Source organism: Mytilus trossulus, chromosome 8 (assembly GCF_036588685.1).
Source record: "Mytilus trossulus isolate FHL-02 chromosome 8, PNRI_Mtr1.1.1.hap1, whole genome shotgun sequence".
In the NCBI taxonomy this organism is placed as follows: domain Eukaryota; kingdom Metazoa; phylum Mollusca; class Bivalvia; order Mytilida; family Mytilidae; genus Mytilus; species Mytilus trossulus.
The window spans coordinates 42,129,502-42,141,239 of record NC_086380.1 but is presented as its reverse complement, the minus strand read 5'-3'; positions in this window follow the sequence as shown (position 1 = coordinate 42,141,239).

Below are 11,738 nucleotides of genomic sequence, written 5' to 3'. Positions count from 1 at the left end.
ATCGATCTCAAAATTTGCAGTCAGCAGGGCATACATGTACTGAAAGTTTATACAAAAACTTTGTGCAGATATCTCTCAAAGCTTTTCCTAGAGAAAAGAAATGGCATTGCCGTAAAAATCGCTTGCTAGGTCCGTAAATCTCAGTAAAAACCTACAATAAAATGTCCGCTCCGAGTTTGAAATATTAATCTGTGTTACAAACAGGTGCTGAAAAATGTACATTATCAGAAAATAATCAATAAATGTGTTTTAAAGTTACACCGGATCAATTAAATCCAAAACATGCACTGCCCGTGAACTGTGATGAAAATGTCAATTTCCTACAATGACAAAAGAAATTACATTGTGTACATTCCATCTCTATAGATGTTGTCTGTTTAACGTCCCCACCTAAAAAGGAATAAAAAGACTATCTTTTCGTTATTATAAACCCGTGTCACGTGATGTGGCGCGCGCGCTGTACCTAAAATAAAAGAAACACTTTCCAAACTAAACATGAAACTTCTCCGGTAACAATAATATAGACCCCCTACAGAAACAAACAAACAAAAAAACAAACAAACACCCCCCCCCCCCCCCCCGCCCCCCAATTCACTTAATTTTAAAGGGGGAAAGACCCCCTACAATTGCTTTTTTAAAGCAATTGATTTATATTGTAAAAAGCCTTTTTAACCATTCTGTTCCTTTAATAAAAAAAATTAAAAAAATCCCCGAGACCCCCTTTTGCCCCCCCCCCCCTTTTTTTTTAACCCTTCACTTACAACTGAATGTAGGTTGTGTGCTATCTATCCTATCAACGTAAAACGAACGACAACTCCAGTTTTTTCCATATTATTAGGTCTTTCCACTTTTCTGTGGAAAGCCTATTGTATTTGTTCTGATTATTATTATTATTATTTTTTTTTTTTTTTTCTTCCGCCAAATTTTGTTCTTGCGATAAATGTTTGTTTCGCAATATGTCGCTTAGATTTTTTTCATATTGTATCGTATAGTTTATGCGCTTTTAAATTTCACCCTGCTAAGCCGAACCATTTTCTTTGTAAGAGTTATCTCCCTATTCACTGTTTGTCATGTGTGTGCATCTCCTTCGTAACAAAATAAGAAAGCGACAAAATTCTTTTTTCAAATTGTTTGTTACATCCTCAGGAATTTTTGGCTAATTTGGATCGAAGCGATTCGATGAAATTTTATAGGAGTTATCTACCTTTACGGAATAAATTTGTCGGTATGTTTTTTTAACTCATAAACCGTTAACCGTATAACCCTGGAATGTTTTTATTTGAGTCCCCTGATTCCTAACTAAGAAAATGAGGTCAAGGTCAAAGGTCAAGGTCATATTTTAGATTTTCATATGTCTTTGATTTCCCTATAATTCTTGAATGGTTATAGATACAGAAAATTTAAGCAGTGAAAAATGTTGAGTATTTCAAGGGGCAACTTTGTTACATTATGATTGTATTGGTTTTACCATTATTTAAGGGACATAACCCCCATTGATGGTTTATAAAAAGCCATTATTAGGCAAAACTCTTAAATAAAAAATCCTTGACCCATAGGGTCTTTTGCAATGACATTGTGAAGCAATGACCTTGACAAAGGTCACAAGGTCAAAGGTCAAGGTCATGTACATATGTGATTCGGGGCACTACTTGAAATTTTTTATGTGTGTTTGCCAACCAACCAACCAATCAATCAATCAATCAATCAATCAATCAATCAATCATGATCATGATCAATCAACCAATAATGATCATGATCAATCAATCAATTAATCAATCAATCATGTTTCCGTCTCATGTGTTAATTATAGGGTTCAAGATCTTCTTCGTTTCTTTTTCGCTGTTTCAATTGACCCTATCCAACGTGTTTAACCAACCAACGAACAAACCAAATAATCAATCAATCAATCAGTCAATCAATCAATCAATCAATCAATCAATCAATCAACCAATCAATCGATCATGATCATGATCAATCAATCATGTTTCCGTCTCATGTGTTTAATAAACGGTCCAAGATCTTTGTTTCTCTTTCGCTGTTTCAATTGACTCTATCCAAAGTGTTTAACCAACCAACCAACCAACCAACCAACCAACTTATCAATCAATCAATCAATCAATCATGATCATGATCATGATCATGATCAATCAATCATGTATCCGTCACATGTGTTTAATAAACGGTCCAAGATCTTCTTTGTTTCTTTTTCGCTGTTTCAATTGACCATATCCAACGTGTTTAACCAACCAACCAACCGACCAACCAACCGACCAACCAACCAACCAACCAACCAACCAACTAATCAATCAATCAATCAATCAATCAATCAATCAATCAAGTAATCAATCAATCATGATCATGATCAATCAATCATGTTTCATGAAAAAATTGAAATTTAATATTGTTCTTGCGTCACTTCTGAAAAAAAATCCACATGTTCTCTGAAACTACAAGTACAATCGATCTCAAAATTTGCAGTCAGCAGGGCATACATGTACTGAAAGTTTATACAAAAACTTTGTGCAGATATCTCTCAAAGCTTTTCCTAGAGAAAAGAAATGGCATTGCCGTAAAAATCGCTTGCTAGGTCCGTAAATCTCAGTAAAAACCTACAATAAAATGTCCGCTCCGAGTTTGAAATATTAATCTGTGTTACAAACAGGTGCTGAAAAATGTACATTATCAGAAAATAATCAATAAATGTGTTTTAAAGTTACACCGGATCAATTAAATCCAAAACATGCACTGCCCGTGAACTGTGATGAAAATGTCAATTTCCTACAATGACAAAAGAAATTACATTGTGTACATTCCATCTCTATAGATGTTGTCTGTTTAACGTCCCCACCTAAAAAGGAATAAAAAGACTATCTTTTCGTTATTATAAACCCGTGTCACGTGATGTGGCGCGCGCGCTGTACCTAAAATAAAAGAAACACTTTCCAAACTAAACATGAAACTTCTCCGGTAACAATAATATAGACCCCCTACAGAAACAAACAAACAAAAAAACAAACAAACACCCCCCCCCCCCCCGCCCCCCAATTCACTTAATTTTAAAGGGGGAAAGACCCCCTACAATTGCTTTTTTAAAGCAATTGATTTATATTGTAAAAAGCCTTTTTAACCATTCTGTTCCTTTAATAAAAAAAATTAAAAAAATCCCCGAGACCCCCTTTTGCCCCCCCCCCCCCTTTTTTTTTAACCCTTCACTTACAACTGAATGTAGGTTGTGTGCTATCTATCCTATCAACGTAAAACGAACGACAACTCCAGTTTTTTCCATATTATTAGGTCTTTCCACTTTTCTGTGGAAAGCCTATTGTATTTGTTCTGATTATTATTATTATTATTTTTTTTTTTTTTTCTTCCGCCAAATTTTGTTCTTGCGATAAATGTTTGTTTCGCAATATGTCGCTTAGATTTTTTTCATATTGTATCGTATAGTTTATGCGCTTTTAAATTTCACCCTGCTAAGCCGAACCATTTTCTTTGTAAGAGTTATCTCCCTATTCACTGTTTGTCATGTGTGTGCATCTCCTTCGTAACAAAATAAGAAAGCGACAAAATTCTTTTTTCAAATTGTTTGTTACATCCTCAGGAATTTTTGGCTAATTTGGATCGAAGCGATTCGATGAAATTTTATAGGAGTTATCTACCTTTACGGAATAAATTTGTCGGTATGTTTTTTTAACTCATAAACCGTTAACCGTATAACCCTGGAATGTTTTTATTTGAGTCCCCTGATTCCTAACTAAGAAAATGAGGTCAAGGTCAAAGGTCAAGGTCATATTTTAGATTTTCATATGTCTTTGATTTCCCTATAATTCTTGAATGGTTATAGATACAGAAAATTTAAGCAGTGAAAAATGTTGAGTATTTCAAGGGGCAACTTTGTTACATTATGATTGTATTGGTTTTACCATTATTTAAGGGACATAACCCCCATTGATGGTTTATAAAAAGCCATTATTAGGCAAAACTCTTAAATAAAAAATCCTTGACCCATAGGGTCTTTTGCAATGACATTGTGAAGCAATGACCTTGACAAAGGTCACAAGGTCAAAGGTCAAGGTCATGTACATATGTGATTCGGGGCACTACTTGAAATTTTTTATGTGTGTTTGCCAACCAACCAACCAATCAATCAATCAATCAATCAATCAATCAATCAATCATGATCATGATCAATCAACCAATAATGATCATGATCAATCAATCAATTAATCAATCAATCATGTTTCCGTCTCATGTGTTAATTATAGGGTTCAAGATCTTCTTCGTTTCTTTTTCGCTGTTTCAATTGACCCTATCCAACGTGTTTAACCAACCAACGAACAAACCAAATAATCAATCAATCAATCAGTCAATCAATCAATCAATCAATCAATCAATCAATCAACCAATCAATCGATCATGATCATGATCAATCAATCATGTTTCCGTCTCATGTGTTTAATAAACGGTCCAAGATCTTTGTTTCTCTTTCGCTGTTTCAATTGACTCTATCCAAAGTGTTTAACCAACCAACCAACCAACCAACCAACCAACTTATCAATCAATCAATCAATCAATCATGATCATGATCATGATCATGATCAATCAATCATGTATCCGTCACATGTGTTTAATAAACGGTCCAAGATCTTCTTTGTTTCTTTTTCGCTGTTTCAATTGACCATATCCAACGTGTTTAACCAACCAACCGACCAACCAACCGACCAACCAACCAACCAACCAACCAACCAACTAATCAATCAATCAATCAATCAATCAATCAATCAATCAAGTAATCAATCAATCATGATCATGATCAATCAATCATGTTTCATGAAAAAATTGAAATTTAATATTGTTCTTGCGTCACTTCTGAAAAAAAATCCACATGTTCTCTGAAACTACAAGTACAATCGATCTCAAAATTTGCAGTCAGCAGGGCATACATGTACTGAAAGTTTATACAAAAACTTTGTGCAGATATCTCTCAAAGCTTTTCCTAGAGAAAAGAAATGGCATTGCCGTAAAAATCGCTTGCTAGGTCCGTAAATCTCAGTAAAAACCTACAATAAAATGTCCGCTCCGAGTTTGAAATATTAATCTGTGTTACAAACAGGTGCTGAAAAATGTACATTATCAGAAAATAATCAATAAATGTGTTTTAAAGTTACACCGGATCAATTAAATCCAAAACATGCACTGCCCGTGAACTGTGATGAAAATGTCAATTTCCTACAATGACAAAAGAAATTACATTGTGTACATTCCATCTCTATAGATGTTGTCTGTTTAACGTCCCCACCTAAAAAGGAATAAAAAGACTATCTTTTCGTTATTATAAACCCGTGTCACGTGATGTGGCGCGCGCGCTGTACCTAAAATAAAAGAAACACTTTCCAAACTAAACATGAAACTTCTCCGGTAACAATAATATAGACCCCCTACAGAAACAAACAAACAAAAAAACAAACAAACACCCCCCCCCCCGCCCCCCAATTCACTTAATTTTAAAGGGGGAAAGACCCCCTACAATTGCTTTTTTAAAGCAATTGATTTATATTGTAAAAAGCCTTTTTAACCATTCTGTTCCTTTAATAAAAAAAATTAAAAAAATCCCCGAGACCCCCTTTTGCCCCCCCCCCCCCCTTTTTTTTTAACCCTTCACTTACAACTGAATGTAGGTTGTGTGCTATCTATCCTATCAACGTAAAACGAACGACAACTCCAGTTTTTTCCATATTATTAGGTCTTTCCACTTTTCTGTGGAAAGCCTATTGTATTTGTTCTGATTATTATTATTATTATTTTTTTTTTTTTTTTCTTCCGCCAAATTTTGTTCTTGCGATAAATGTTTGTTTCGCAATATGTCGCTTAGATTTTTTTCATATTGTATCGTATAGTTTATGCGCTTTTAAATTTCACCCTGCTAAGCCGAACCATTTTCTTTGTAAGAGTTATCTCCCTATTCACTGTTTGTCATGTGTGTGCATCTCCTTCGTAACAAAATAAGAAAGCGACAAAATTCTTTTTTCAAATTGTTTGTTACATCCTCAGGAATTTTTGGCTAATTTGGATCGAAGCGATTCGATGAAATTTTATAGGAGTTATCTACCTTTACGGAATAAATTTGTCGGTATGTTTTTTTAACTCATAAACCGTTAACCGTATAACCCTGGAATGTTTTTATTTGAGTCCCCTGATTCCTAACTAAGAAAATGAGGTCAAGGTCAAAGGTCAAGGTCATATTTTAGATTTTCATATGTCTTTGATTTCCCTATAATTCTTGAATGGTTATAGATACAGAAAATTTAAGCAGTGAAAAATGTTGAGTATTTCAAGGGGCAACTTTGTTACATTATGATTGTATTGGTTTTACCATTATTTAAGGGACATAACCCCCATTGATGGTTTATAAAAAGCCATTATTAGGCAAAACTCTTAAATAAAAAATCCTTGACCCATAGGGTCTTTTGCAATGACATTGTGAAGCAATGACCTTGACAAAGGTCACAAGGTCAAAGGTCAAGGTCATGTACATATGTGATTCGGGGCACTACTTGAAATTTTTTATGTGTGTTTGCCAACCAACCAACCAATCAATCAATCAATCAATCAATCAATCAATCAATCATGATCATGATCAATCAACCAATAATGATCATGATCAATCAATCAATTAATCAATCAATCATGTTTCCGTCTCATGTGTTAATTATAGGGTTCAAGATCTTCTTCGTTTCTTTTTCGCTGTTTCAATTGACCCTATCCAACGTGTTTAACCAACCAACGAACAAACCAAATAATCAATCAATCAATCAGTCAATCAATCAATCAATCAATCAATCAATCAATCAACCAATCAATCGATCATGATCATGATCAATCAATCATGTTTCCGTCTCATGTGTTTAATAAACGGTCCAAGATCTTTGTTTCTCTTTCGCTGTTTCAATTGACTCTATCCAAAGTGTTTAACCAACCAACCAACCAACCAACCAACCAACTTATCAATCAATCAATCAATCAATCATGATCATGATCATGATCATGATCAATCAATCATGTATCCGTCACATGTGTTTAATAAACGGTCCAAGATCTTCTTTGTTTCTTTTTCGCTGTTTCAATTGACCATATCCAACGTGTTTAACCAACCAACCGACCAACCAACCGACCAACCAACCAACCAACCAACCAACCAACTAATCAATCAATCAATCAATCAATCAATCAATCAATCAAGTAATCAATCAATCATGATCATGATCAATCAATCATGTTTCATGAAAAAATTGAAATTTAATATTGTTCTTGCGTCACTTCTGAAAAAAAATCCACATGTTCTCTGAAACTACAAGTACAATCGATCTCAAAATTTGCAGTCAGCAGGGCATACATGTACTGAAAGTTTATACAAAAACTTTGTGCAGATATCTCTCAAAGCTTTTCCTAGAGAAAAGAAATGGCATTGCCGTAAAAATCGCTTGCTAGGTCCGTAAATCTCAGTAAAAACCTACAATAAAATGTCCGCTCCGAGTTTGAAATATTAATCTGTGTTACAAACAGGTGCTGAAAAATGTACATTATCAGAAAATAATCAATAAATGTGTTTTAAAGTTACACCGGATCAATTAAATCCAAAACATGCACTGCCCGTGAACTGTGATGAAAATGTCAATTTCCTACAATGACAAAAGAAATTACATTGTGTACATTCCATCTCTATAGATGTTGTCTGTTTAACGTCCCCACCTAAAAAGGAATAAAAAGACTATCTTTTCGTTATTATAAACCCGTGTCACGTGATGTGGCGCGCGCGCTGTACCTAAAATAAAAGAAACACTTTCCAAACTAAACATGAAACTTCTCCGGTAACAATAATATAGACCCCCTACAGAAACAAACAAACAAAAAAACAAACAAACACCCCCCCCCCCCGCCCCCCAATTCACTTAATTTTAAAGGGGGAAAGACCCCCTACAATTGCTTTTTTAAAGCAATTGATTTATATTGTAAAAAGCCTTTTTAACCATTCTGTTCCTTTAATAAAAAAAATTAAAAAAATCCCCGAGACCCCCTTTTGCCCCCCCCCCCCCTTTTTTTTTAACCCTTCACTTACAACTGAATGTAGGTTGTGTGCTATCTATCCTATCAACGTAAAACGAACGACAACTCCAGTTTTTTCCATATTATTAGGTCTTTCCACTTTTCTGTGGAAAGCCTATTGTATTTGTTCTGATTATTATTATTATTATTTTTTTTTTTTTTTTCTTCCGCCAAATTTTGTTCTTGCGATAAATGTTTGTTTCGCAATATGTCGCTTAGATTTTTTTCATATTGTATCGTATAGTTTATGCGCTTTTAAATTTCACCCTGCTAAGCCGAACCATTTTCTTTGTAAGAGTTATCTCCCTATTCACTGTTTGTCATGTGTGTGCATCTCCTTCGTAACAAAATAAGAAAGCGACAAAATTCTTTTTTCAAATTGTTTGTTACATCCTCAGGAATTTTTGGCTAATTTGGATCGAAGCGATTCGATGAAATTTTATAGGAGTTATCTACCTTTACGGAATAAATTTGTCGGTATGTTTTTTTAACTCATAAACCGTTAACCGTATAACCCTGGAATGTTTTTATTTGAGTCCCCTGATTCCTAACTAAGAAAATGAGGTCAAGGTCAAAGGTCAAGGTCATATTTTAGATTTTCATATGTCTTTGATTTCCCTATAATTCTTGAATGGTTATAGATACAGAAAATTTAAGCAGTGAAAAATGTTGAGTATTTCAAGGGGCAACTTTGTTACATTATGATTGTATTGGTTTTACCATTATTTAAGGGACATAACCCCCATTGATGGTTTATAAAAAGCCATTATTAGGCAAAACTCTTAAATAAAAAATCCTTGACCCATAGGGTCTTTTGCAATGACATTGTGAAGCAATGACCTTGACAAAGGTCACAAGGTCAAAGGTCAAGGTCATGTACATATGTGATTCGGGGCACTACTTGAAATTTTTTATGTGTGTTTGCCAACCAACCAACCAACCAATCAATCAATCAATCAATCAATCAATCAATCAATCATGATCATGATCAATCAACCAATAATGATCATGATCAATCAATCAATTAATCAATCAATCATGTTTCCGTCTCATGTGTTAATTATAGGGTTCAAGATCTTCTTCGTTTCTTTTTCGCTGTTTCAATTGACCCTATCCAACGTGTTTAACCAACCAACGAACAAACCAAATAATCAATCAATCAATCAGTCAATCAATCAATCAATCAATCAATCAATCAATCAACCAATCAATCGATCATGATCATGATCAATCAATCATGTTTCCGTCTCATGTGTTTAATAAACGGTCCAAGATCTTTGTTTCTCTTTCGCTGTTTCAATTGACTCTATCCAAAGTGTTTAACCAACCAACCAACCAACCAACCAACCAACTTATCAATCAATCAATCAATCAATCATGATCATGATCATGATCATGATCAATCAATCATGTATCCGTCACATGTGTTTAATAAACGGTCCAAGATCTTCTTTGTTTCTTTTTCGCTGTTTCAATTGACCATATCCAACGTGTTTAACCAACCAACCGACCAACCAACCGACCAACCAACCAACCAACCAACCAACCAACTAATCAATCAATCAATCAATCAATCAATCAATCAATCAAGTAATCAATCAATCATGATCATGATCAATCAATCATGTTTCATGAAAAAATTGAAATTTAATATTGTTCTTGCGTCACTTCTGAAAAAAAATCCACATGTTCTCTGAAACTACAAGTACAATCGATCTCAAAATTTGCAGTCAGCAGGGCATACATGTACTGAAAGTTTATACAAAAACTTTGTGCAGATATCTCTCAAAGCTTTTCCTAGAGAAAAGAAATGGCATTGCCGTAAAAATCGCTTGCTAGGTCCGTAAATCTCAGTAAAAACCTACAATAAAATGTCCGCTCCGAGTTTGAAATATTAATCTGTGTTACAAACAGGTGCTGAAAAATGTACATTATCAGAAAATAATCAATAAATGTGTTTTAAAGTTACACCGGATCAATTAAATCCAAAACATGCACTGCCCGTGAACTGTGATGAAAATGTCAATTTCCTACAATGACAAAAGAAATTACATTGTGTACATTCCATCTCTATAGATGTTGTCTGTTTAACGTCCCCACCTAAAAAGGAATAAAAAGACTATCTTTTCGTTATTATAAACCCGTGTCACGTGATGTGGCGCGCGCGCTGTACCTAAAATAAAAGAAACACTTTCCAAACTAAACATGAAACTTCTCCGGTAACAATAATATAGACCCCCTACAGAAACAAACAAACAAAAAAACAAACAAACACCCCCCCCCCCCCGCCCCCCAATTCACTTAATTTTAAAGGGGGAAAGACCCCCTACAATTGCTTTTTTAAAGCAATTGATTTATATTGTAAAAAGCCTTTTTAACCATTCTGTTCCTTTAATAAAAAAAATTAAAAAAATCCCGAGACCCCCTTTTGCCCCCCCCCCCCCCTTTTTTTTTAACCCTTCACTTACAACTGAATGTAGGTTGTGTGCTATCTATCCTATCAACGTAAAACGAACGACAACTCCAGTTTTTTCCATATTATTAGGTCTTTCCACTTTTCTGTGGAAAGCCTATTGTATTTGTTCTGATTATTATTATTATTATTTTTTTTTTTTTTTTCTTCCGCCAAATTTTGTTCTTGCGATAAATGTTTGTTTCGCAATATGTCGCTTAGATTTTTTTCATATTGTATCGTATAGTTTATGCGCTTTTAAATTTCACCCTGCTAAGCCGAACCATTTTCTTTGTAAGAGTTATCTCCCTATTCACTGTTTGTCATGTGTGTGCATCTCCTTCGTAACAAAATAAGAAAGCGACAAAATTCTTTTTTCAAATTGTTTGTTACATCCTCAGGAATTTTTGGCTAATTTGGATCGAAGCGATTCGATGAAATTTTATAGGAGTTATCTACCTTTACGGAATAAATTTGTCGGTATGTTTTTTTAACTCATAAACCGTTAACCGTATAACCCTGGAATGTTTTTATTTGAGTCCCCTGATTCCTAACTAAGAAAATGAGGTCAAGGTCAAAGGTCAAGGTCATATTTTAGATTTTCATATGTCTTCTTTGATTTCCCTATAATTCTTGAATGGTTATAGATACAGAAAATTTAAGCAGTGAAAAATGTTGAGTATTTCAAGGGGCAACTTTGTTACATTATGATTGTATTGGTTTTACCATTATTTAAGGGACATAACCCCCATTGATGGTTTATAAAAAGCCATTATTAGGCAAAACTCTTAAATAAAAAATCCTTGACCCATAGGGTCTTTTGCAATGACATTGTGAAGCAATGACCTTGACAAAGGTCACAAGGTCAAAGGTCAAGGTCATGTACATATGTGATTCGGGGCACTACTTGAAATTTTTTATGTGTGTTTGCCAACCAACCAACCAACCAATCAATCAATCAATCAATCAATCAATCAATCAATCATGATCATGATCAATCAACCAATAATGATCATGATCAATCAATCAATTAATCAATCAATCATGTTTCCGTCTCATGTGTTAATTATAGGGTTCAAGATCTTCTTCGTTTCTTTTTCGCTGTTTCAATTGACCCTATCCAACGTGTTTAACCAACCAACGAACAAACCAAATAATCAATCAATCAATCAGTCAATCAATC